General features: G+C 37.3%; 1 protein-coding gene and 1 long non-coding RNA gene across 5 annotated transcripts in view; one reads left to right on the top strand and one right to left on the bottom strand.

The window, feature by feature from the left end:
- LOC126816092 (uncharacterized) overlaps positions 1 to 12,733 on the top strand; it is a 68,134-nt gene that overhangs the window by 26,866 nt on the left and 28,535 nt on the right. The window lies entirely within an intron of this gene.
- On the bottom strand, positions 5,934 to 9,986 carry LOC130012143 (uncharacterized). The gene is made up of 3 exons (XR_008787461.1): positions 9,759 to 9,986; positions 9,229 to 9,297; positions 5,934 to 7,930 (listed from the first exon to the last, which is right to left on the bottom strand). It is a non-coding gene; the product is annotated as an uncharacterized LOC130012143 (long non-coding RNA).

Genomic DNA, 12,733 nt, shown 5'->3' with positions numbered 1-12,733 from the left:
AACAGTAGTAACCGTTTGCATAATCAGGAAAATAGTCAATTAAATATATCAAGAATAATAGCCGAGTGAGATATGATATACAGTATTTACTAATCGGGTCAATGTGCATGACGGCCATAAAACTTTTTAAAGGTTTTTCTAAGTTAAGTGGGCAAGTATCCCTGTAGTTAAAGCTTAGATGACAAATGTCATCGATCAGAATAAAAGGAACAGGCTCTTGGTGTATCGAACTACTTGAGACACATATACACAGTCCGTTAGGTCGTGACAGTGGAATGTTACTACTAATAAATGGGAAGTTGATATTTCCAAAGTCAAAGTTATATTATTTTACAATAAGTTTATGGCAATTGTCAAAATCGAGACGCAGATCCAACTGACAAGGTAGCTACTAGAGGAAAAGAGCGGGGTACAGTGGGTTGCGACTAGATTGTCAGAATTGACTATAGAAAAGGGTCAACTCAAATGCCACAGACATGACGACAAAACTGAAGAGGGTAGGCCTACCATTGGCGGAAAGAAGAGACTAACGTCTAGTGCTACTCTACAAGATCGTTTATAACTTAGTACCATATGTATCAATAAAAGACAAAATGAAACTGTAACAGTAAAGCCCCCAAACATTATGCTGATATGTAGCATATTAATATTCACACTCACCTAGAACAATTTTAGATTACCTAACTCAACTGTATAGATTGTATTTACTTGGGGTACCTACACACGTGAATGGGGATTTAGAGCATGCGTGCGCGTCCCTCCCGATCCCATTTACAGCTGTATAAAGGCACCCCAAGTAAACTTGATTTTTAATGCTAGTCATTTTATTTCAGTAGATTGTTAACGGGTACTAAAGTAAAATTTAAATTTATAAGTTGCAACAGATTGCCAACAAACCAACTACTTTTATCACTACGATCACCGTGGTAATTTCAAAGTAGCGGAGTCCTGTCTAACCGCACGGTTGGCACACCACTAAGACCAGCTCCACTCGATATTATATTTAAAGTAAACTCAATCATTGTTTAAGACACTTCGTTACATGGTACACAGCTCGAGTATATGTTTACAAATACCGATAAATGTCTTTACTCTGGTAACGAACTTGATAAATCCACACACCAATACACAGACGGCTGACCAAAACCGTCGATTTTACAAAATGTTAACCCTTTCTTATAAAATCAATGTTGACGTGAGTAGACATTATTTAAACCCATATGAAACGCGCTTGCTTGAAGCACAAAAATATAACCTAATACATGTATGTTGAAGGAGTTGATCACTTTTGTCAGGCACAGGCGAATCTTCAGTGAACATGATCAAAGGCAGAGTTCTCGACATAATGATTAAACAGTTTAATTGAATAGGTCTGAAATGAAATGAACGTCTTACTTTTCTACTACCAACCATGGGCGTCACACATGGGGGGGGGGGGGATCCCAATTGTTTTTCGGGGGGGGGGGGGTCTGAATATACTTGCCCCCCCCCCCCAAAAAAAAAAAAATTTTACATAGTAGGCCCTAACTCCTATTTATTTACAACAATTATTAGGATTAGTTAAGATTCTATCTGTATAAAACCTGTACATATCCCAATATTGTTTACATTGCTAAAATAAAAAACAAAGTGAATCATCCTGGAAACATGTGTGAAGTGAAAAGTAACTGTGTTCCATAAAATTGTGTCTAGTTAGTCTGTCAGTAATATTTTGTTATTTTTTTTCTGCCACTTATCAGAGTGAATCGCATGTAGGTACCCAAAAACATTATCGCCTAAACCAAATATTTATCGCCCGCTTAGCCAGCCACGTTGGCGGTGTCTGGGCCAATCAGCAAACGAGTTGTGTAGACAACATGGCCACATGGTGTTTGTTTATATTTTTTAGGGGTTTTAAAAAAGGGTTAGGGTTAGGGGTTAGGGTTGCGGACCCCCCCCCCCCCCATATATATATTTCACGGCTACGCCTCTGCTACCAACGAATGAATTTTACCGTTCACAAATAAATCAGATATGTTTTCCATTTCCCTTTTTATTGTATCAGATACAGGAAGGTTGGTCGATTAATCAAGTACTTATGATCCTGAACATATTTTTTAAAGTTTCATTTGAATCGAAAAAAAATATAGCCTCTGGGGGATTTATACACTTTATACATTTAACATTTTGCGTAAAAGGCAGGGGGCATAACTCTATTGCGGGGGGGGGGGGCGTTTTGACAGGAAGGTCATATTCCAATAAGTGACGGTCCGATGCGTGCGAATATCGAAAGGAACCGAAATATTTGTCGTTTATTTATTGTTTTGTTTTGGGGGCATTTAAAAGATTATGACAAACAACCCGTTAAAAATCAAAAGGCTGAAGTCTCATGACCCATGGGGTTTGAAGGAAATAACGGACAGGTGTGAGGACATAATACGTCCACATAAAAATGTGGGTCTATAAGAAGATCCGCCAATAATTTTAGCCTGTAACACGTTCACAAGCCAATTGTTGACGGACAGCCGGACACAGGGTGGCGACATAATTTCAGTGTGGCCATATAAAAACGTACCCGTTGTTATGACCTCTGATATGGTGACCCGCCATAAATAAGTATCTCCAAATATCTCGACAATTACACCACAATATGTATATACTCTTCAAAAAAGTAGGGGATATTCAGAAACAATACAAAAATGCGGAAATGCACTGCTGTTTTTATTAGAGGTAACTAGTGTATGTTAATAACAGGCCAATTGCCTACACATGAATATAAACAGTTCATATGGGCGGCTTATCTGACGGCCCCATTTCACTTGAAAAGGGATACACTGTCAAAAGTGAAAATGGACGTTTTTGATTTTTGTCTTAATAATGAGTAATTGCTCCACCAATCCTCAGACATTCAACAATTCGTCGTGGCATGCTCCTAATCAACCGTCCAATCATGATTTTGGGCAATCTGACCCACTCCTCTTGCAGTGCCACGGCCAATTCTTGCAGTGTTGTCCGTTGACGTCGACGAACACGCTCCCGATCAAATTAAACGTAACACACTAAAGCAAAGATACGCTAAACAGTTAATCTGATGTAAGAACCGATAGGAAAGCAAACATGGGTATGATAAACCAGCACGCGGCAGTTTTCATCAACCCTTCTTTGAAGTGTCAAATTTGACAATGAACTCCTCCCACGTGTATGGCGCTTTTGCGTGTCGCATGTGCAGCTCCATGGTTCTGTTGGGGCGATAAGTTCTTCATCTGTGAACATACTCTCAAAGCATGTCAAGTGTCCCTGCATAGGTATTTGCATATCAATATCCCCTACCGTTTTTTGAAGAGTATATATACACCAAGCCTTAAATCAGTTTCGCACATTTATAGTCACTAAATAAACGGTCATGTTGTACTTAATAAGCTATGACCATTTTACCATCCATAAATAATACACTGAAAGATGGTTACGAGTGTCGGTCGTAACACCCGGGCACGTGTGAGTATAAAATAGGTTACGTGCCCTTGTTTTGAAATTAGTCTTGCTTAACCAGTCTGCCGACCATTCTACGTCTGATTGACAGGCCGGGATAATCAAGACTACTTTTTTAACGAAACATAACAGAAAGCTGGAACAAGAAATTGAATTTAGAAACACGCACGCTAGACAACTCAACAATTATTTTAAGAACCTTGTAAAAGTAAAATGAAACTACTGCTATTGTCATGTTCTTGCCTAACAGTAACGCAAGTGTTTCAGAGATATTATTAATTTGTACTAAACCAAAAGATGCCGCTTCTGACGGTACAGTTGATAAAGCAATTTAAAAAATAAAACAAACGTAATTTCTAAAGCTGCTGTAATAACCAAAAAGCTAAATATTACTGTTATTCAGAATGGTTAGCAGATGTGCGCTGTATCATACGGTCTGTCATTGAGTCATCTGGTGTGGTTTCGATTCCCCGGTTGTTCGTGACAAGGAGTAGGATCGCCTGTCCAACCTCCGGGTTCTCTGGTCTCCTTCCACTGCCAAAGACCCCTACGCGCAAGCGAATTATTGAAATAAAATTAAACCATGTGTTAGTCCCGAAATGACCTAGTTTGTGTCGAGTGGACGTTACCCCCCGCCCCCTCTCTCTCTCACACACACACACACACACGTACACAACCACACACACGCCCGCCCACCCGTTGGTATGCACGTTAAAGCACTTGACAATTGTTAAACCCCTTTTCATTTTATTTCCAAACCGACATATTGGCGCATCCTTGTGCCCCCTTTGTAAAGCCAAAATAACATTTCAGCTATATTATGTGTCGCTAGCAGTCAAATTAGTGGTGCGTAGTCAATGCGCTTAGTATATGTATTATTTATTTTTTGATTGTCGATATAGTTACATGCTAATAATATTATTCAATATGATTACTTGATACAAAGTTACTGGTGGCTGTTTATCTACTGTGAATGCTGTTTGAACACTTCCTAAATGTTAAAGTTTTTGGCTAACCAATATGACATCATAGATTGGCCCTTCTAAAGCTTGCTTGGTCCGTTTATTTGATTTGCTATATAATGGTAATATTCTGTGAAGCCAGTTTCAATTCCTACTTCATTAGAGCCACCAGCAAAAAGGGCGAGCATGCTATGTCCACCATCCACTATAACAGCGACAGCTATACAAATGCATATAGTTAGACCATATATTATTAATGTATTGTCCCCCAGTTCTCTACTCAAATAATAAATATTTAACTTTCTCGAGTAAAAATTAAATTCCCGTTTTTCAATTGGTTTAGTCCTGAAGTCTTTAAGAGCCACAAAGAAGACATAATCCACTTCATCTTTATTCACATTCGCAGTAAAAGACGGATTTATAATTCCTATAACAGGTACAACAGTTGTTCGTGGAGATGCGAATAATGGCGGTAAAACCCCAACTATAGTTACATCTTTTCTCTGTAAACCTATTTCTTCTTCAGCTTCGCGGAGCGCTGTATCCACATCACTTTCTTCGCAAAAGTCCTTGACACCGCCAGGCAAAGCAACGGCTCCAGCGTGGGTTCTCAAATTCTTTGATCGTTTTGTCAGCAGTACAAAAACTTCTTTATTTTTTATCATAAGAGGAACCAGAACACTGGATTGCCTCAGATGAGAATAGCGGAAATCATGGTTCCCAAGAGTTGACGTGAAGCTTAAAACTAAATTCTTCAACATTTGTTCATCCATGACTATTTTGAGGCTGTTATATTATATTACAATTTTATAGAATTTGGGTGTCAAAAGAAAATTTAGGTCGTTCTACATGAACCAGCCGGGCAGCCACTGATATGTAAAATTCGTTGCAATTGTTCACAGGGTTGCATGGGTGGATAAGGCTCACGTGGAACTCACTGAAATGCAGAAATGTTTGTTTTTTTACAAAAAAAAAATCACATTTCTAGTTTATCCGCTATTTGATTGAAATTATGATTCGAACAAAGGGACAAATCGTTCGACAAGAGTTTGTGTATCTCTCGGGTGTGGCAGAGATTTGTATCTATATGTGGGTCGTTAGCAGTTAACACAAGAATTGTCTGAAGAATTTCGTTAACCGCCTGGTACAGCAACTTCGCCACTGTCAATATTATAATTCCCACTTCTTTCATAAGCAAACCAATAAGGACACAGTCTTCCTGTCCACTGTCAAAGTTTTTAAGCTAGTCCGGATATTTTTCGCCAAAAAGTATCACACACTGTAAAACTTTTTCCGTAAAATTTACGGACAAATGGCTGGCAGCTAGGTTGCCAACCAATGTACGTAAAAATTACGACACACCGTAAATATATTTTTACGAACATGTCGTAAAAATTACGTCCAAAGATTGGCAACCTAGCTGCCAGCCATTTGTTCGTAAATTTTACGGAAAATGTTTTACAGCTGTAAAAAACTTATGGTATGATAAGCATCAAAAAGACATTTACTTAAGATTTAAAACAGAATTTAATTATTCAAAACAATATAAGATACAATTAATTCCTCAAAAATGCTTTTACATGATAGTTTAAGATATAATAAAAGACCTGAAAATACTGGAAATTGGAGATTACTGTCAGTAAGTAAAGCTAACAACTGCCTTAAAAAAAAAAAAACCTGTCAACCACAAATTCATATTTTTAACACATTTGATCAAGAGCAGATTTGATATTACAATATGGAGAATGTTTAGAGATCTAACATATTCTTTGGCTGTCAAGCAGTTTGGTGGTATATTTCAACAAAAACAAAGCTCCTTTCATAATTCTTCATTAATAATAATGAACATTTGTACATGGAATAGTGACGACTTTAAAAAAAAAAAGAGAATTTGTTGCCCTATTAACAAGGGAAATAACTCTCCAAAATATTTATCAAGTTCTCACAAGACAAGCAAACAAAAATTCCCAGCAATTAAAAAATGTATGTGAAAATTTCCATGGATGTATCAAATAATGGGTAGCAACAAAATATAAATTTAACAATAATGAAATTATCCATTCAAATTCTTGTACATGTAACATTTACATTATAATATTCAAATGAATTTTTTTTATAGTAGAACAACAACATTCTGAATCTATTCTACAAATATATAATCAGTGTGTTACAATAGAATTATCCTCAAATCTTTTTCTAAAATCTTAACCAAGGTGTTGTAATATTTACCTCAAATCTATTATTTAAAACATCAACAACATGAAAGTAAATTATAACAGTAAAACATGATCTAATGAAATAATGAAATCATTCAAATTTTTGGAATTAATGAATTTGCATTCTAAATGTTTAAATGAACAATTTAAAATCTAACAATTATTGAACCCCAAAAGTATCATGACTTTAAAACAAGAACAGCATCAATGCAGAATTCCTATTATTCCACCTTAAATGTACAGCTTGTTTCAATGATTAGCTTAATCTCTGTTTGAAAATGTATATCATTAAATTTTCCACAATAACTCTGCCTAAGCATGTACATTCCTTAGTGAGAATGGCATAAATTGATTCAGTCTCGTAGATAAAAATTTAGATGGAACTCGACTACTGACAAAGTTAATGAACCAGTCCCAAAATGAAATGTGTAGATGAGAGTTACACAATTTTAATGTTTATGCAACACGGCCGCATATTTAGAGACAAAATGAACTGAGGATAATTTTACAAATGTACCAAATTGTTGATGGACAAATTAAATGACCAAAAGATTTTTCCATTAAAGTAAACGGACATCTTATCAAAAGTACAATAAGAAGATCAAGTTTAATTAAGAAGATTCATTAAAAAGATTTCTTGCAGTGCGTTTAAAGTCTCATTTACAAAGTATCACTCATAAAAGGGTTGTGGCTCGGTCCCTGATCACCTATTTTATACACACTATGTGCTGGTGTATAAAAACTAACCATAAACTCAATAGGCCTATCCCTAAAGTTTGCATGCATGAACATTATTGCATCATAGGTTGCAACGATACATATCACAGTATTTCTTCTTTGACGTGTTTCCAGCTCCCTAGCCACTGCTTTTCCATCTGACGTTTTTGATTCAAAATGTTCCTATATCCGTGATTTGTGGTTCGCCGGAGGGGAATGTACTTTCAGCGGGACACAGGTTTCATTGCCGAAAGCCATCTTTTCTCCTTCTTGTCACATGAACTACAGGGGAGTATTCTGCATCGGATGAAAATGGACAGTTAAAATATCTGTACCATGTTAACCAAACCGTGGTCCAGAATTTAAAGCACCTTGAACCAAAATGTGGCATCTATACCGTCGTATACCTTCTCACAGTACCGGTATATTGTTGCTATTGTTGTAACTGTACTTCATCCATTTAAAGTTTGACAGTTTAGTGATTAGTTATACCACTTTTTGGCACACTCGAGTCTTCCTCTTTTTCATGATTTCTGTGTGTTATCTGGGTTAATTTCAAAAATGCACCTGCAAAACAAATATTCTCAATCAGGTTGTTTCTTACGACATCCATTTCAAAAGAACACATTTTAATTAAGGAAAAGGGAGCTAAATGTGCGAGAAAATGAAGTTTCATGTCCACAAACAGGAGACTAAAGAGAGAGAGAGAGAAATGGGGTTTAACGTCCACTCGACACAAACTAGGTCATTTCAGGACTAACATATGGTTTTAATTTTATTTCAATAATTCGCTTGCGCGTAGGGGTCTTTAGCAGTGGGAGGAAACCGGAGGACCCGGAGAAAAACCCACGAGGTTGGACAGGCGACCCTACTCCTTGCCACGTACAACCGGGGATTCGAAACCACGCCAGTTGACTCAATGACAGACTTTATGGCACAGCGCGCACGTGCTAACCATTCAGCCATTCAACCCCCCCAGGAGACTAAACATATCACAAACACTTTCAGTGTATACTGGAATAACCAGACTGCCATTCAATTTGGACATATTTCGCCGAGCATAACTGATTACAAATTACACTAAAAACAGAAACGACTGAATGTAAATCAGTTTATAGACATTCATAATAGATTATTATCGTTGCGACCCATTGTGTTCATTTCTCGGGGCCAAAGAATACAGATTTAGCTCCTTTAAGTTAGGTTGAACTTTTCTGATCATGATTCATATTGGTAGTAGCTGTAACTAACGTGACACCCATTGCTTTCCGGGTTAAAACCCATGCTTTCTTCTATCGTTACCGCATCTTGGGTTTCTGATCAGATTTTTGGACTAACCAGTGGCGACTCTGCACCTATGACAGGTAAATCTAAAAGCAGACTAAAATAGGATTCACCTGTTGCTAATAAGACCTACCCCAAGGTTTAAGCTGGGAGAGAGAAATGGGATTTAACATCCACACACAACACGAACTAGGTCATTTTTGGACTAATAAACATAGAATTTTATTTCAATAATCGCTTTAACCGTAGGTCTTTTATAAACAGTGGGAGGAAAACGAACGACCCAGAAAAAATGAACACGGTTAGTCAGGCAATCTTACTCCTTTCAACGCCACTTGACTCAAAGACATAGGCTTCATTCTGACCTAACTAAGGCCCATGTTAGACCATGGATCTTATATAAGCTCCATGGTTAGACCATTCGTCCAACCACCCCTCAAATTTCAAGGTCCAAGCAGAGGGCAGGAAGTGTTGGTTTTCATTAACAATGCGCTCAACTCCCAAAATTATTATCTTCAGTAAGTTCAATCTTATAATTTTTCTTTACCGGTAGGGCCTACCTTTGAAAAAATTTTACTAACCCAGAGAAAGGCTGGGTAGCCCACTCTATAGATGACAGGAATGGCACTCAAGGATGCAATAAGCTGTGCCTAAAAAAATTAGTAAAATAAAAAATTAAAGATCATTATCCAGACAATGCATTGACAATTCAATAAATTCTTAATAATAATGGTTTTCAGTGGTAGGCCTAGCCTACAGACCTGAGACTATGAACTTAATGAAGCCCAGAAATGTTAGCCCTTCATAGTTCATATATTTTTTTTCTATATCAATGTTATTATTATGTCATCCGAGTAGCCTCAACTAGAACTGAAGCCTCCAAAAACAATGCGAAAAAATATTAGGCCTAGCACTAACACCAGAGTGTATTTTTACTCTGTGCTAACACTAACACTGTGACAGTGTATGTGAGTATCATGTATGTCCATTTCAATTGTCTAGAAGTAGAAGAGTCTATTCCTACTATTTCATAAATCAGTTACCGTACATTTTTACGAATGCTAAGAATCAATCTATGTCAAACAAAGATGTGTCCCTACTGTATACTTACCTAAAACTGCAATGTTTGGTATTGACTGTAATGTTCAACTATTGTGCTCGATGTTGAGGGATTCCTCTTTGCCGCTAACTAACGGTCTAACAGTAATGGCGCCCAGGAAGACCGATGACGTCACTTTAATTTAAACACCCGTATGTCATATTTACGGACGAAATTCTGTATTTCTTAAATATTAACAGACTCGTGTCTGTTATCAGGATAACAGACCTGCGCTGTAAGCGTTTTACAGAAACAAGTCTGTAAAAATTACAGAAAAGGCTTACAGTGCACAGACTAAAAGAAAAACAGAATTTTAATATTTTATGGGGGCGCCATCCGAGAGGAGAATTAATGAGACCAAGTTTTCTTAGAGCAGTTTTTTTGCGTACATTTCGATTCTGGTGGTTTTCAGGTGTTTGGGGGCATTTTTCCTAAAATTAGCGGTAAAGTTGATAATGTTGACATCAATGATGATCATTAGTAAAACATTCATTTCTTGCATGCACTAAATGGGCATATAAGATGTCCTTATGAGTATGAGCGTCTTTGCAGAAAGCTGGTGGACAACTGGTTTGCTTTTCTAAGAAGGTGCGGGTACTGTGTGTGTGTGGTGTGCTTCAGGGGCGGGGGTGACTGCCCAGAATTGGCGGAAAATGTGACCATGTTGATGTAATGGATGGTCATTTTGTGGATGAATAAAGCATTAGTTTTTAGCACTGTGTTGTACGGGATGCAATTGGATAAATGTTTTACGGGGAATAAGGGTGTGGGGGGGGGGTGAAGTCCAAAATGTAATTTGAGGAACAAAAAAAATGGTGTTCGAAACCAGTCTTTACAAAATGGTAATCTGCTCTATTTTCCAATATACTTAACAGAAAATAAATGTTTTAAGGGTGCTTTAGGGTCCCTTTCTTATCAAGGGGTTTAGTTAAATTATCTACTTTTTAATTCAAATGATCCTGCAAAATTATCGTGTAAACTAATTATTACCTTACAATAAAGCAATTTATTTATGAAAAAACAATGCATGAATTATTCCCCATGAAACATAACATTTATTTGAACGCTTGCTCTTGCTATCGATAGATGTTAAACAATTTCCAGATACAAATTGACAATTTCCAATTATCGCGCATGTAAGACCTGTATGTTTAATCTATAAGATGGTCATCATGCATTATCACATTTCATTTCCGTCCACTTCGGGAACATTTCTTTAGATATGTACAGTGCTAGAAAGCAATGTTGTACAAATCTATAAGATGACACCCCCTCCCCCCCGAAAAAAAAGCAAACCAGTTGTCCTCCAAGGGCATCACATCTTAGATTTACAGTGCCAGAAATTAATGTTTTACTGGGCTATAGGGTGATCATCAAGACCAATTTTGAACCATGTGGTTTTGGTAAAAGGATCACGGTGAAAGATAGAAGGAGGGATTCTAAAATAGCCTTAGATCGAGGTGGGCTATTTTTATATGGCAGCTTAATAGGAACGGTCAGAGGCAGCTAGCGTTTGATCAGTGACCGTTACTAATGATCAGCATTGATATCAATATTATCAAACTTGTACTGCTAAGTTTAGCCATTGCCCCCCACCCAATGCAAAACAGTTGGTTTTATATGGCAGCTTAATAGGGACGAATAGGAACGGTCAGAGGACAGCGTTTGATCAGTGACCGTTACTAATGATCAGCATTGATATCAATATTATCAAACTTGTACTGCCAAGTTTAGCCATTGCCCCCCACCCAATGCAAAACAGTTGGCCGTGATCATAATATATATACTTCTTTAGAGATGTTGCCTACGTAGAATTATAATTTAGTGTTTAACTAATCTGAGATAATTATCATTTATTATATTTATATCAATAGTATCACATTTCCCGCCACTTTAAGGCATCGACCGGTTGCCTAAACCCCAGGAGTTATCCAGGAATGTCATATTATACCCCCCCCCTTTTTTTAGAGATATAAAGTGCTATAAAATTGCCATCAACATTATCAAATTTCCAACCAATTTTAGGCATTTTTTTCTTCTAACAATATTTATTCAATCAATATTTCCATAATCTATACAATATTTAATAATGATGGGATCTGAAAACAAGCCGGAGCTTATTATATAACTTCATTTCATTTTAGACATTGTACCCATGGCCACCCCATCTCAGTCCTAGTCACCCCCATATCTCGGTAAAGCCCCACCCCACCCACAACACATAAGCACCGCCCAGAATCGACACACCGGTACACAAAATTAAAGCTGTTCTAGTAAAAAAAAAATGGTCTCATACATTCTCCTCCCGGGTAGCAATTCCCCCCTTGAGTCACTAGATTATAATATTATTAATATGTATGTTTATATAGCCATTAGCACGTTAAATCTCAAAAGAGAGAGAGAGAGGGGGGGTTTAACGTCCACTCGACACAAACTAGGTCATTTCGGGACTAACATATGGATTAATTTTATTTACATAATTCGCTTGCGCGTAGGGGTCTTTAGCAGTGGGAGGAAACCGGAGGACCCGGAGAAAACCCACGAGGTTGGACAGGCGACCCTACTCCAAATCTCAAATGAAACGTGTTAGGCCTACCAAGTGGTCTGATTAAGCATACCCTGTATCATACACGATTCCTCTCGAAATTAAATCTGATCTGGACAATCCAAAGTGAGGCGTGTAGTGTTATCCTACTCCTAGCGCCTTCGGCATGATATAGGCCCAAAAGCTATAGGAGTATAGCCTATAGGGTATAGTTATTTCTACATTAATGCAAATATAATTACGCCCTATCTTTATTTCAAATAACGACAAAACCTTGTTACTTAAATGGTTTGACAGCTAGCCAATATTTACCCTCTTTAAAGGATTGCAAAATGTAATCCAAAACACAAATCGATGGGATTTCCATGATCTAAATGCGGAAGATTACGTAATACTAAATAACTCTGTCCATTGATTATTTTTCCGATACGTACCAAATGGA

Source organism: Patella vulgata, chromosome 3 (genome assembly GCF_932274485.2).
Source record: "Patella vulgata chromosome 3, xgPatVulg1.2, whole genome shotgun sequence".
NCBI classification, from domain to species: domain Eukaryota; kingdom Metazoa; phylum Mollusca; class Gastropoda; family Patellidae; genus Patella; species Patella vulgata.
This window is presented reverse-complemented; position numbering and strand designations above follow the sequence as displayed.